The sequence below is a fragment of the Urocampus carinirostris genome, chromosome 8, assembly GCF_059441175.1.
Source record: "Urocampus carinirostris isolate Australia breed hairy pipefish chromosome 8, RoL_Ucar_1.0, whole genome shotgun sequence".
Classification (NCBI taxonomy): domain Eukaryota; kingdom Metazoa; phylum Chordata; class Actinopteri; order Syngnathiformes; family Syngnathidae; genus Urocampus; species Urocampus carinirostris.
The window spans coordinates 14,807,922-14,824,477 of record NC_142356.1 but is presented as its reverse complement, the minus strand read 5'-3'; positions in this window follow the sequence as shown (position 1 = coordinate 14,824,477).

The following is a 16,556-nucleotide window of genomic DNA, read 5'->3' as shown; positions in this document are numbered from 1 at the left end:
GAAGCAGCCTTTCATTCTTTTCCTCTTTTCTGTGCACAGTTTGAGCTTAGAATCAATGGGCAGTTTTCCCAGAGTCTTGAATCTTATCCTGCTGATCTTGTGTGAGGGGAATATCTCTCATCTCCGAAGCATCACAGTGACAGTATTAATCTCTCCGGGGGGGGGGACATGTTTTCCTTACGGACTTCCAAATCAACAAGTAGCAGCAAAAGCTTTATTCCCTCCTTACTCAATTATTATGCTTTTTTTTTTCTCCATTATAAGACTGCGTATCCAACAGAGAGCATTTGAAAATACAGATACAGTAAATCCTGGAATCATAATGCTGAGTAGCAGGGCATTATGTAAGAAAAATTCATCTTCAGGAGAAATTCACCCTTTTGGAGTAAAAAATGAATGCGGGGAAGGCGCCTGGGTTGGATGGTTGTACTGCTGAATGTTTGAAAAAAGGTGGCATGGCTTTGATTGACTGGTTTGTACTCTTGTTGAATGTATGCTTTTTAAGTGGTGTGGTTCCTGTTGATTAGTGTACTGCATGTGTGGTGACATTGTATAAGGGTAAATGTGATAAGTAGGAATGTAGCAATTCGAGAGGTATCAGTTCGTTCTCTGTTGTCTTAAGTGAGTAAGAGGAAGAACGGATGAGGTGGTGATGGAGGAGCAGAGTGGTTTCACGAAAGGAAGAGGATGTGTGGATCAGGTGTTTGCATTACGACAGATGTGTGAGAATTTTTTTGCAAAAGGTAAGGATGTGTGGCTTTTATGGACTTGGAAAAGGAGTATGACAGAGTTGATAGAGAGGCGTTGTGGCAGGTAATGGTAATATATGGAGAGGGTGGAAAGTTGTTGGAAGCATTGAAGAGTTTTTATGTGAACAGCAGAGCATGTGTAAGAGTAGGGAGTGAGACAAGTGAGTGGTTCCCTGTATTGACTGGTGTGAGACAGGGGTGTTGTGATGTCACCATGGTTGTTAAATGTGTACATGGAGGGTGTGGTGAGAGAGGTGAATGCAAGAGTATTTAGCAGAGGTGTTGAGATGATGGATAACAGTGGAGCGATGTGGGAGGTAAATCAGTTGTTGTATGCAGATGACATTGAGATGGTTGGTAATAGAGTTTGGAAGAGTGTGTGATTGGCGTAATTTATGTGTGAATGTTGGGAAGAGTAAGGTGATGAAGTGTTCACGTGATGGAGTGGGCATGGCGTTAGAAATAAGGTTGCATGTACAGGTGCTGGAATAAGTTGAAAGCTTTAGGTACTTGGGTTGTGATGTGACTGCAGTTGGTGGAATGAAGTGCGAGGTATTGCACAGAGTGAATCAAGGAAGCAAGGTTTTAGGGGCTCTGAGGAGAGTGATGAGCAACAAGAGTATAAGTATGGATGTTACGAGGGAACTGTATGAGAGTGTGATTGTGCCGACTGTGTTGTATGTTGCAGAGACTTGGAGCCAATGAAGATTTGAGAAGGAAATTAAATGTGAGGAGTATGTTAGAAGTGACAAGATTGGATGGATTTAGAAATGAAATTGTCAGTGACAGAACTGGAGTAGTAGTGGAAGTGAGCAAGCGTGTGGATAAGAGAGTACTCGGTTTGTTTGAACACATGGAGAGGATAGATGAGGAGCAAATGTTGAAGAGGATCTACAGAGTAGAAGTAAATGGAAGGAGACCAAAAGGAAGGCCGCGATTGACGTGGATGGATGGTGTTATGAGTGCACTGCAGGAAAGAAGTCTAAATGTAGTGGAAGCTAGAGCTCTTGTTGGTGATAGGATTGGGTGGAGAGGTGTTGTGAAAGGATAGTGGGATGTTTAGACACGTTCATAAGGGATGGACAGGGCACCAGTATGATGCGGCAAGGTTAAACCAGTGAAAGCTGTCGGGCCCTGCTGTTGAACAGAAGAGTGTGTTGTGTTACCCTGACCTGAGTGACATGGCCGTTTTCTTGTGTCCCGTTTCATCTGGAGGGACGAAAGCATGACCAACTTGGGTACCAAGGTGCCTAACTTGTTTGGGTGCTTGGGCATTTGGGTTGGGTCGAAAAATTTTCATGTGTGTTTTTTGCTACTTTTATTTTCTTTGTTTTTGTATGCGTTTGTCTTGCTGTCGGTCACCCCTCTTCGAGGGATATGACCAGGGTGGATGATAGATGGATAGAAATGTTAGCTTAGCTAGTAGCTAGCGATAATGTGTGTATACGCTTTTAAAGGGGATTTAAATATTAACAACATTTTTTTCAGTCATACTTCTTAATAAATGTAAAGCTGTATTCGAAAGTCAATAGAATAAAAGTGAAGATGAATTATTAAAGGTAAAAATCTGATCAAAGAGCTTGGTATCAAAGACTGACCTTATAGGATTATTTCTCCTTTAGTTTTTGTTTTTTTTTGATCAAATGAATTCTGTTGTGGAGGCAGCTGCTGATGATCCAAAGCCTTTCCATTATTAGGCTTCTCAGAAACTCAGCAACCCTCAAGCTATTTTTATTTTTCGTTTCGTTTTTAAAAGAAAAAAACACAAAAAAATGGGTGAAAAGAAACTATTGGGACTCAGAAAGGAAACAGACTCAGAGACATTTCTATGGATCAGTGGCAGGCTGCATTTTTTTTTTTTTTTTTTTTACCACTGCTCTTATTTTGCAGTTTAGTTAAAAATTGGAAAGAAAGGCAAAATACCGTAAATTCCGGACTATAGAGCGCACCTGTAATCCGCATGCACCCACATTGAAACATGTAACACAATCACAAAATGAACCCAAACCCAACTTTGAGTCCCGCGATTGTAACTGAATATAAAGTACACAGTCCAAAAAAAACACAGCCAGCAAAATGAATGGAAATGATACCGGTACTTAATGTTTGATGCAGACCTGCAGAGTCCGGGTCCCGTTGAAAGTAATCCAAGGGGAAAAATGAGTATATTTCCAAAGGTAAGGGTGGGAAAAATATATATCCACTATTGTCCGCTGCGTCCACAAACACGTCTCGCTTTTACTCCACTTCCCGTCAGCCCCCGTTGTTCCACCCCCCTTCTTTTTGACTCGCCCGTGGAAAACATATCAGAAGAAGTCTCTAACATAAATACATTGCAAAAATATACAGTTGCAAATACATATTATACATGGTTACACATATTTACAAAGAAAGACAGTACACCGAGAGAGTTTTCAAAGCTTTAATAATAATATTATGACTTTCATCCCAAACCGTGCCTGTGAAGGGTAGCAAAACGCTACTAGCAACATGCTCGCCACGCAGTAAACGGATATGTTGAACAAAAACATCCCTTACTTGAAGAAATCACGGTAAACCGTCCTCATCTTCCTACTTATAACTGACGTCATCAAAGTCGTCTTCCCCAGTATGGGAAAGAGACTTAACACGCTCGCAAGGCAAAGTTTACGTGCAGTAGCTCTGTTTCCTTCTCTATCGGACTGCTCGATTTCTTTAAGCTTGAAAGCTGCGTCGTGTGCCTTTCATTATGCAATTTGCATGATGAGATTATGTCTAGGCTAATTTAATTTGTGCACAAGCTAAGAAGTTGCAGTCTTCCTCGGCGCATATATTGCACCGGTCTAAATCTTACCTTTAGTACTCGAGCGCCGCTGGCGGCTGTTAGAAAAAGTACATAAATTGGCCGCATCACTGAATAAGCCGCAGGGTTGAACGTTTGGCAAAAAAAGTAGCGGCTTATAGTCCGGAATTTACGGTAGTCAGTTTTTAATTCTGAAAAATTCACTTTTTGTTAAAACAGACATCCATGACATCAGTAATGTTATTCATTATTCTCATATATATCTATTCTGGTTATAATATAAGCAGGTACTGTAGTTGGCTTGCTCGGCTGATGCTGCTATCGGTATGTGAGTGTGAGTGAATGGGTAAGTGTGAAGCGCATTGTAAAGCACTTTGGGAGGTCCTCAGTGACTTGAAAAGCGAAATACATAAATGCAGACCATTTACATTTACAATTGTTTCTCAAAGTGTGTTGCAAAATCATAACAAAACTTAAAACATAAGTTTAGCTGGTGTGCCTTCAAAATGGCAGAATTTGGCTGGAATACTGCGCAGAATTATTTGTTTCCCTTTGTTATTGGTAAATATTTCTTTAACTTCATCTGGATATGATATATTATCACACCCAAAAAGGAGAGTAATGAGCAACAAGAATGTGGGTATTGATGTTAAGAGGGGACTGTATGAGATTGTGATTGTGCCGACTGTGTTGTATGGTGCAGAGATTTGGAGCCTGAACGCAGATTTGAGAAGGAAATTAAATGTTTTTGAGATGAAGTGTTTGAGGAGTATGTTAGGGGTGACAAGATTGGATAGATTGAGAAATGAAATTGTGAAAGACAGAACTGGAGTAGTAATAGAACTGAGCAAGCGTGTGGATGAGAGTAATCTGTTGGTTTGGACACATGGAGAGGATGGATGAGGAGCGAATATTGAAGAGGATCTACAGAGCTGAAGTAAATGGAAGGAGACCAAGAGGAAGCCTGCGATTGACGTGGATACATGGTCTTATGAGTGCACTGCAGGTCTAAATATAGTGGGAGCTACAGCTCTCGTGAAAGGAAAGTGGGATTTCTGGACGTGTTCTAACAAATGGGCAGGGCATCATATGATGCGGCAGGGGTAAACCAGTGAAAGCTGTCGGGCTGGCCTGCTGTTGAACAGAAGAGTGTGTTGTGTCACCCTGACACAAGTGCCATGGCCGCTGTCTTGTGTCCCGTTTCATCTAGAGGTACGAAAGCATGACTAATTTGTGTGCCAAGGTGTCCAACTTGTTTGGGTGTTTGGGCATTTGGGTTGGCCATCGCCAAATGTTTTTGTTTGTTTTTTTTGCTCCTTTTTCCCTGTTTTTCTTTTCTTTGTTTTTGTGTATGTGTTTGTCTTGCTGTCGGTCAACCTTTCCAATAGATATGACCAGGGTAGATAGATAGATAGATAGAATCACACCCAAAATATCTTACCCCATTGGCGGATAGTGTAAGGTATTATACATTGATGATTTTATTATCACAGATCCCGTAACCGCATGGGTTGTCGGGGCACCAATGAAGACGCAACTCTGGACAACTTTCTCCACTGTTGATGGTTCCTGGCCTGTTTTTGGGTCGTGGCAAAGTTGGCACCTGTCCATTCCTTTATGTTGTCGGCCCAGTTCTTTTTCAGTCTTCTTCTCCTCCTGCCCCCTTGGTCTGTGCCCTGGACAATTACCTCGGTCAAGGATAATGATGTTTTGACGTGACCATGCCATTGAAGTTTCCGTCTGCAGACATGTAACAGCAGTTATTCGTAGAGTTTTTCTGACCATTATTTCTGGTTCTGACCCCTCTTCTCTTATGACAGCTCCGAAATATTGATATTTGTTGACAGGTTCTAGCTCTCTGTGGTTGATGGTGGTGTTTGTCTTGATACCTTGGAGATTGTTGGTCATTACTTTTGTTTTTTTCCTGTTCTGATTTCCATATGGAATTCTATTATATCAATTGTTTGGGGGTAAAATGGAAAACACCATAAAATTAAAGGCGTATTATTTTGTTGATGTATATAAATCTAATCGTACTCAAAAAGTACTCCATCTGAAGATGTTATTTTGTCACTGGACACAGGCGCACTGAAAAAAATCCTACCCAATTACTTAAAAATCTTACCCATATGTTTTTTATTTTTTTACTGTATTTTTGTCACGGTCGCCATGGCTACCAGTCTGCCGCGCCCCCGAACTCAGCTGCAGCAGATCAGCTGATTGCTGGTCTGCTATTTAAGGCTGGATTTTGGGTTTGGCGGGGGCTGGCTCATTATATATATCTACATTCCTGGTCTGTTATGCCTTGTCCTGTTTTAGTTTAAAATTTTGTCCGTTCTGTTATGCCTTGTCCTGTTTAGTTGAGTTGGAAGAATCAACTGTTTGTTTTGGACAACTTTTATTTTTTGTGAATAAAAGTTTTTGGATCGTTACGCAATTGAGTTCTCCCTTCCTGCCTCCTGCCTCCGTTCTGGTCCGATCACTCCTTCCCCCCACCACGCCTCGTGACAATTTTAGCGTTTTGGGTGGAATATGAAAATGGATTAATTGCAAATAATTATCAACAATAGAAACTATATGTATTAGCCTGATCAATATAAAGATGATTGTCCTTATCTTTAATTAGAAATACAATAAATAATTCAAGTAATTTAACAATGAGAAATAATTGTGATTTGCAGTGAATGCTTGTTAAGTGCATAGTGTAGCGAGAGGTATTGTTCCTTTTTTATTATTACAATAGTTATCCTTGTATATGAATATAATTATGGTTTTAACCACCCGAAAGAAGTTTATGTAACATATTTTGAAAAACAACTCCAAAAATGTGTGTGATTTGTTTGTCAACATCCCCAGAAAGTACCTTGGGTTTTTTTTTTTTTTTACATTTGATTTTTTTAAAGGAAAAGACAAAAATAGATCATTTCTTTGAATTAACCCCAAATGTTTGCTCTTTTTTACTTAATTATTCTTATTTTATCGATAAATATCTACCTAAAGTATATTTTATGAGAAATAAATCCGATATGACATGGAGTTTTGTTCTTTTCAAGAGTTTTGAAATGAGTAAATAACGCCAACTTTCCCAAGACACACCTCGGGAAGTGATGCCCCGACGACTCTGGTGCTAAAGGAATCCATGAATTTTATTATTGAATATATTTTTTACCCTCACTTATTAAAACCCAGTCCTACACCTCGAGCAGTCATATTATTACTCAAACACAGATTAATTCTAATGTTTTCTCCCGGTCATGTGTACATGAGCAGCTGCGAGTGAGAATTATTTCATCAAAAACCAGACGGACTGGAAATGTAAACACAATTTATTCATTTATTTGTTCATAACATTTACAGACATTCGCAGTATGATATCTTAAAACACATCTCTTCTATAGCTTATGAATGACCTATATTTCACGCTGACAATATCTGTGTATTATTTGTTATTGCAACATCCATTGCATCCTGGAAGGGGGATTGCCTCATGTGCATTCCCTTCTCAAGGTTTTCTTTATTTACCTCATGTTGAGGTTTTTTAGTTTTTCCTTGCCCTCATGTAGGTTTTAGATACGGGGATGGTGTAATAATAGTCTGTGGTTTGCAATAATCTGTGCTATGTGCACCCCTTTGAGACTCCTTGTGATTAAGGGCGTCACGAATAAAAATTACTTGGCATTAAGTTCTAAGTTTTAATGTGAGACATTACGTTATGAAGAATACACTTTATATATGAAGTACAGACGCTCCCCTACTTGAGACCATTCGAGTTACAAAAAACGGTAGATACAAACTTTTTTCGGGATATCGAAAAATACTTGGACATTACTGTAAGTTAAATTTTGTATTGTGTGTACCTTTTTCCCAGTACAGGACAGTACTGTAGTACTTCTTTCCTCCACTACTAGCATGGGGCGCAGTGAGAGGTCACCCAGCATCTACTCCGAAAAAGAAATCCGCTTCCTCTTCCTAGTTCGTGTGTAAACATACTGTATCTCCAGCGCACCAAGAACTTTGACTTTTTTTATTGTTGATAGTTTTGTGCATCTATTCAATACGGTGGGTCTGAAGGGGCGATCCGTTGCTTTTAAAACGAAAGTGGAATAAGTAAGCTTGATGCGGTTGAGAAAATGAATGAAACGCTTTTTTTTTGTCCACTTTCTACCACGCAGTAGGAACTCTTGGAGCTCATCTTCCAAAAGTAAATTAAACTTAACTTTATCTATCTTTATACAGCATATCATTTTATGAAATGTTTATCTTTTAGTACAAAACAATACAGGTTATTTATACATCCTTTAAACATACTTATACAAACCTTAAACATACAAAATATAGCACTGAAGCAACTTACGAGCAAATTCAACTTGCGAACAATCGTTCGTAAGTAGGGCAGCGTCTGTACATAAGACACAAAAGTATAAAGCAAACTGCGAGCACCGGGATGTATGAAAAAAGTGCAAAATATTTTTAGATTGAGCATGTTTTGTACAAAAACAGATTTTAGTCATTCAGTATTCCATTTCCAATTACTAGTGATGAGGTTTCTGTCTGGTGAGGCACAGTTGCTTTATAATTAAACGGAGCTACATTTCATTCATTATTCAATTGGCAGAGCAAGAAAGCAATATATAAACTGTGGGATGACCATAAATGTTTTATTGTATTAACTCATGAATTAATACTTTCTGCTGCTTCTTTCAGATAAAAGCGTCAATAGATAATATGTCTTGAAAAAAATAATAATCGAAAAAGTTCATGCTACGAGAAAATAAAAATCCTAGATAGTAGGGCTGTAACTTCCGATTATTTTAATAATGAATTGGTCATCTTTATTGCACCTTAACTCTGAAAAGACTGAAATGTTAGTTATTGGTCCATCTAAATGCCGTGACTTGTTCTCTAAAACTGCTCTGGCCATTGACAAATGTAATATCACCCAGAGTGACTCAATCAAAAATTTGGGTGTCATATTTGACCCCGATCAGTCCTTTCAAACACACATTAAGAATATTAATACAACAGCTTTTTTCCATCTCCGCGATATTGCTAAAATTCGCCCTATGCTGTGCCAGTCTGATGCAGAGATTATAATTCATGCGTTTTTTTACCTCCCGTCTCAATTACTGTAATGCACTACTCTCTGGTCTCCCGAAGTCCAAAATCAAGAGCCTTCAGGTACAAAATGCTGCAAGTAGACAAGAGGGTTTGATCACATTACTCCGATTTTAACTAACCTGCATTGGCTCCCTGTTATCTTAAGATGTGATTTTAAGGTTCTTTTAGTAGTATACAAAATCATCCATGGACTTGCTCCCTCATATCTTTCAGATTTAATTTCCCCCTATGTTCCCGTCCGGGGCCTTCGGATTTTTTTCTCAGTATTTCAGATTCAGATTCAGATATACTTTATTGTCATTCTTGTACCCGTGTATACAGAACGAAATGTCGATACATCTGACCCGCACAGTTTCCGTGAATGTACAGATATGAATAAAATGTTGTATTGAGTTGGAGTATTGAAGTACTAATAATATACTAAATAATTATAGCTATAAGTATTACACAGTAGTGCAAAGAGTGCAAGAGGAGCAGCTAATTTTAATTTTGTAGTGTTTGACTGTTTCATGGCAATTTTGTTTGACATGATGCAATGTTCATTAAAACGGGAGTATTTTTTTTTATGTAAGATTCTTCACTGAAAAAAAACGACCTCTACCGAACCAAAGTGGTACTACAACCCTCAACTTAATTCAATGCTCTTATTTGTATTTATTAACGTGCTTAGTGGCTCAGAAATCACATGGCACAACGAATTCATAAAGAAACTAATCACCGACGCTTATAATATTCGATTTTATCGATTCGTTGTTGCAGCCCTACTGGATCGTTTGACTTGCCGTTAGCAATACTGATACGATCACTTATTTGGGTGTGCGCCAGATCAAAATCAAAGGTCCCTCTACCGCCACGAGGCAAGAGAATTGCATGACTCACTCCGCATCTGCGAACGCTAAGCAGAATAATACGGTACATACTAATTGTATGAATAATCGTAATGTGAACAATGTACACATATAGCAATTTTATATATTTTTAGCTTTTTATTTCCATCACAATACAGCTTGCCTCCCCTGACTGCACGTCACTCTTAATTCCCCTGTTAGGAGAAAAAAAATCTGTTTTACACAAAAATCCATTGCGTTTTATCACATAAAATCAACACAATATTTCTACAAAGGGAAAAGTTATAACAGAGGAGAAATAGAGGATTTTTTTAGTATTATCGGTGCATAAAAACGATGGACCAAAATTACAAATACAAAAAGCTATATATTTAGAAGATACATTTCGGCGATGCAAAATACCAAAAATATAAAATAAATACCATCAATTGAAGCAAAAATAAGGCATGTATATCATACATCATAAAATACATAGAAAATGAAATAGATCATGTCTATAAATAAATACAAGTTACGGACAAATACAAGGACAGTACAATAAAACACGACGTAGACCATCAAAATTAAATATATTTATTACGACAAAAATGCCATCTTAAAGGAAACATTGAATACACTTAGTTGTGTAATTATGGATTCAAATTTAACAGGGTTTTTAAAAATATGTTAAATGTCTTTTTTTGTAATTGCCATTCAGTATTTTTGAATTTATTATTTACTTAATAAGTCAATATATTTACAAGTAAAATTGATAAAAGGAGGCCCCTTAGCTTTGTCACGACCAGAACAAGCAGTGGACCCAAATGTGTAACGTTTCACACAATGCTTTATTAATGGATCACGGCAGTCAGGGTAAGAGGAAAAAGACAGCGATCTGATGCTCGCTAGGCAGAAGGACCAGAAAGCCCTCGTGGCCGGCGACGCGTGGCAAGTCAGGTAGCCAGGACAGGAGAATGAAGTGTGGTGGTGGATTGGAAGCAAGTCGGGTAGCCGGGACAAGAGAACGAAGCGTGGTCCGGGATCGGAAGCAAGTTAAGTCCCCGGAGATGATCCGGAAGCCAGGGACAGGGGATCAATACACGAAACAGGGGATAGAGTCAGGCAGGGAATCAGCGGGGGAGCTAGAGTCAAAAAGTGCTTGCCTTGCATGCGCTGAGGTTCGCTGACGAACTGAAAAAGAATGACTTAGAATGAAGTGCTTAAATAGGGAGAGGGATAATTAGGAAACGAGTGGCAGCTGGGGCTGAAAGAGTGAGCGCCGGTTGTGGCAATTGGTGGGCAATTGACTGAATCGAGACAATCTTAGGCTAAGCTTAGCTTGGGATTTACTACAATTAAACAGAAGTGCAGCTTCTCATTATATTTAAAAGAAAATCGGTTACATTTAAAAGAAGTTTCAAAAAGTAAGCTTGAAAAGACACAAAAATCTTTCCTATGAGAGCTTCACAGTTGCTTCCGTATTCCAACCTTGACTCACAACAGCCTTTGTCCAACGGCACATCAGTTAATTGTGTTGTGTTGCCAAGGCAACCAGGATTGGCGAAAATGGAGGGATTAGGCCGGATGCAACCTGTCATGTAGCCTTGCGTTTTAGAGTCTGGAACAAAAATGATAAACTTTTAGAATTTTTTTTGTCTTTTTCTTGATTTTCTTGTAAAAAAGAAAAATGGGACTTAAAATTTTGTTTTTTTAACATAGTACCGTAATCTATCGCTTCTTGGCAAATTGCGGTTTCAAAATATTTTGAGATTCATTATTCATGATTGCACATCGCAAAGAGCGAGGACCAGCAGAGTGCATGTTTGCTTTTCAGTCCACAAAAAGTGAACTGCATTGGTGCGGCCAGGATCTATTATCCCCAAACGCTAATTGCAGCGCAAGGGGACCGGCAGAGCACACTTTTCTCTGCCCCAAAAGTTTTTTGTTGTTGTTTTGGCAACCAAAAAGTGTACTACACTTGTGAAACTGGGTTCCATTATCCCCGATCGCATACTGCACTTTTTTGGGCCTGGCAGCTCTTTTTTTTTTTTTCATGTGTGTGTATTTCCACCTAAAATGAACTGCACTCTTGCGTGATCCAGCGACCACAAGAAGGCCTTTTTTTTAGCGAGGCTTTCCTTTCTGGCCTACCTAAATGAAATGCACAAATTCTGCTGTGAGCCATCATCTCCAGTTTACTACTGCTGAGAGCAGGGACCACCAGAGTACCTTTTCTCATTGTTGGGGGCCACTGAAGCTTCAATTGTCCATTATCCCTAGTCAACTATTGCTGAGAGAAAGGGCCGAGGAAACAATTTTGTGTCATGGGATCTTTTTGCCTAAAATAAACACTACCCATGCACCTGTGATCCATTATCCCTGTTCAAAATTTTCTGTTCGCGGTAGCCAACAGAGCACCTGTTGCATATTTTTCGTGGTGGGTTCTGGTTCCCATTAACCTATAAAAAAGGGATTACAGGATTTGTTTCCTATTATTATACTTCAAACTTATTTTCATAGTCATTTTTTTTAAATCTAATTGGCGAAATGGTCTGGAATGCAGCTGTCTGATGGTTTTGTTCATTTTAAGTACATGTTTTCTGATTATTGAAAAAATACATACAATGGAAAAAAATCTGCTGTTCACTATATTTTTTGTATTTTGGCATCTGTTTAGTAATCTTACTGAAAAAAATACAAATCAACAAATACGATAAAACAAGCAAAACTACTTAAAATGAAAAAATGTCAGTGGGGTGGATATGACTTAAAGCTTCTCTTACTAACATACAAATGTTTGCTTGGACTTGTGCCCTCCCATCTCTCCGATTTGATTTCTCCCTATGTTCCTGCACAGAATGCCGGTCTACTGGTGACTCCAAGAGCCAAGAAGAAGTCTCCAGGCTCAAAAGCGTTCTCCATCCGGGCTCCGGTGCTGTGGAATGCTCTGCCTCCAGAAATAAGATCTGCAACCTCAATGGAAGTTTTTAAATCCAGACTTAAGACCCACTTCTATTTGATAGAACGGTGCATTCGCACTGATCGCTGCATGCCTCTGTGGCTAGGACCTTGACTCGGCCGCTTGGCTGAGAAAAAGTGTCTCGGCCCCTTGGCTTTGTAGCGTATTATGATTTGACCGATAATTGATAAAGAATATAGAACGATAAACCTTACCTAATCCCCCCGCTTATTGATGCCCATCCATGTCTTTTTCCAACTGCCTGGCTGGTGGTGATACGAGGGAGAAGGACGATTCGAGACGAGACAGTGTACCAGCATCAGGACCTGGAGAATGTCTGCATCGACCAGCCGGCAGAGATGTAAAGTTGCATCGTTGCTGGTATGGACTTTTTGGACAAATATCAACCTATTACCTTTTGCTTTCTTTTATTGATCACTATGTTTGTCTACTGTAACCCCTGTTGCTAAATCCATTGCACCCAGGTCATCCTAAAAGGGGAATTACCACTTGTGAGGCCCCTTCTCAAGATTTCTTATTTTCCTTGTTTTTTCCTTGCATTGGTTTTGGATCAGGGGATAGTGTAATAGTAATCCTGTGCAGTCCTTTGAGACATCTTGTGATTAAGGGCTATACAAATAAATGTGACTTGACTAAAACATATTTTTTTTGCAGCGGACTGAAAAATAGAACATGGAAAATATATATTACCGTATTTTCCGCACTATAAGGCGCACCTAAAAGTCTTATTTTTTTTCAAAAGCTGACCATGCGCCTTATAACACAGTGCGCCTTATATATGGCTCAATATTAAATTCGCAAGGTCTCGCAACTACGAGAAACAGCCGCCGACTCCATTTTTCGCGCTGTGCATACTGGGAAATATTAAACGATTGGTAGTTGCCGGGGCTCGTGTTGTATTTGTTTACTAAGTGGCAAAATGGCTACCCCATTAAACTGCTTAATTCATATTCAACAAATACAGTATTTGTCTGAATCCAGGGTTATGACTGGTGAAGATGTAAAGCACAATTTACCTTAAACAAACGCAGAATTATTCAGAATGTCACGTTTGAGAGAGAGAGAGAGAGCGAGAGAGAGAGAGCGAGATTCTCTTTCATACGTGCATTTGTATAAAAAATGGCTCCTGTTAAGAGACACGCGTACAACGCCGAGTTTAAACTCAAAGCGATCAGTCACGCAGCACAACACGGCAATAGAGCGGCAGCGAGAGAGTTAAACTTAAATGAATCGATGGTACGGAAGTGGAGAAAGGATGAAGATAAGCTCCGCCAAGTAAGGAAAACTCAACAAAGTTTCCGTGGCAATAAAGCAAGATGGCCAGAGTTAGAGGAGACACTTGAACAGTGGGTTGTTCAACAAAGAGCGGCAAGCAGAAGTGTCAGTACGATAACTATACGTATGAAGGCAACAGCGCTGGCACAAAAACACCGGACGTGTTGGATGGCCCATTCACTGAGATATGGTCAATTCGAACACAGCAGAAGAATTCGAGGGATTCGTCGATGAGGAGCTTATAGAGTGATCTTTGTTTTTCTTTTGTGTGTTTACGTTTTACATTTTACAGTTATTATGTTATTGCTTTATTGTTATCGTTTTGCACTCGTTGTTTTTGCACATTACGAGTGTCACTTTATTGCGATTGCACTAACGTTTCATTTAAAATAACAGTATCAGACGTTTTTTTCTTTGCGTGTTGACTAAATGGACAAAAAATAAAATGATATGTCGATGTTGTTCAAAGATGTGTCACGAAAATGCTTTACCTCAGAGAAAATAATAAAACGGCTGTTTATTTATTTTGGGAGTGAATGGAGTTGTGGAAAGCTTGTTTGTTAATAAAGTTTGACCTTTTTGAATTTTTTGTTGACATTCCCTTGAGCGTGGCAACATCTAGAGGTTGCATAACGTAACTACATTCTCTACTGTAGTCAAGTCGTCACATTTATTTACCGTAAATAGCCCTTAATCCCAAAAATGTCTCGAAGGACTGCACAGGATTACAATTACAAAATTGCACAATTACCTGATCTTAAACCAGCATGCACTTATAGCGCCTTATAATGGGGTGCGTCTTATGTATGGCATAAGTTTTAAAATATATCATTCATTGAAGGTGCGCCTTATAACATGGTGCGCCATATAGTGCGGAAAATACGGTATGTGCATCTTTATTTTGGTTAGTGACTCCAACTGTCTATCAGTCATTTTTTGCCCTTACCCATCCGATTAGTATCACCCCTATGATTCTTAATATCAGTTAAAATTTGTGCATGCTCATTTGACAAGTGTTTATGGAACTGGTAGCCCTTGACATAACCTCTTGCTTTTCAAAAAGGTCAGCGACACTCGAATCAGACCCTTGCCTCACATCATTTCTTTTAATTCGGGAACCTTACTTCAACCCAGCGCTTCTCAATTATTTTCTGTCATGCCCACCCCCCTAAGGAAGAAGAAAACCTTTCGACCCCCCCTCATTACCCCTGATTAAAAATTGTATAATTTATTCAATTATTTTAAATACCCCACTGCATAACATTATCCTCATTAATGTACAAGCGGATAGAAAATAAATATCGAGCAACTTATGACAAAGGATAGCTTTATTTATCAACTGTAACAGAAACGATTTTAAAAATTAAAAAATTCAATACAGATTCTTAAACTGTGAAAGTTTTTTGACTGACCATGTCGAACCATATGCTACTGAAAAATGAAACGAGATAGAATCAATAAATGATCATTCAAACAGGTCAACAACATTAACTCGAGCACAATATTTAACAAATGTTACCCTGCATAACAAACATTTATAATTAGTGCAGATGAGGCGTGGAATAATGGCCACAACAAGCACGTTTTTTTAGGACATACAATACTTTTTGAAGCAGGATTTGAAGCAACATATAGAAAATTTCAGCTCCTTCTCAATTATAGGACGCAAACAACATTCCCTGGCTTACTGAATAGGGATACAGGATGATTGTTGGGAATAATAGGCATAGAATTATGTTTGGCATTGATGGATACCAAATCACTATAAAGCATAAGTCTCATGTGAAATGGAGAAAAGGCACGCCAATTCATTTCTCCGATGCAACAGCGCTTAAAGAGAGAACGAGTTTCAACAAATTTTCTTTAAAAAACTAATATTTGTCATTGATCGCTGCTATCTCAGTTGTTGCCTACTCACTTATTTTTATTGTGTTCTATCTTGTGTTGTGTAATTATACACATATTGGTAATTCCATTAAATTCTATGTGTATTTGTGCACTATATGGGGGAGCTTTGAATATAATTGACACTTTGTGTAATGACAATAAAGACCTTCTTTTTTATTTTATTCCATTTTACTCTTTTCTATTAACCCATAATATGCTGCTTTTTCAATTGATCACTTTTTAAAGTGATCACATACTATTGGTGGAGACAAACGATTGCTCGAAATTGGTGACGTCATATCCGTTCTGACGCATTAGTTAAACCTGAAAAAACTATAGGGGCTCAGTGTGATAGGGGTGTAATGTATTTAAGTAAAAGATTAATTTATTTGGCTCCATGCTCTCTGCTGCCAACATTTTTAGACACAGTAAGGCACCTGTCGTTTTCTTTGTCCATAGTCAGGTTTCGTCATACTTTCTCTTCTTGGTTTTTTGGGGGGGAGACTGTTGTTTGCTATTTTTCTCCGCCTGTGTACTCATATTGTTTTCATGGTTTAACTTGGGCTCTGCTACACTTCATGTCAACACTTCACACTCTGTGAAGAGCACTGATGCTCAATGTAAACAAAACCTCTTCACCATGAGCGCTATGGCCCCCTAGGGGCACCTTTTTCATGGACAGTTAAAAAAATAATTCCTCGGGTCACACATGGCCCCACCGACCCCCCTATCTCACCCTCCCTCTTGACAGAGCTTCTCAGTATTTGAGAATCTCTTACCTAGCCACTGATATCCTCCGGGCTATTTTAGCAAAACTTCATTCTGGCTTTGGCTTTATGGTTCACTCATCAGAATGACTTAATTTAATAGAACAAAGGTGTTCAAACTAGAGCCCTGTGGATTATTTGTGGCCCCTTACCCAAATTTGAGAGGGCCAA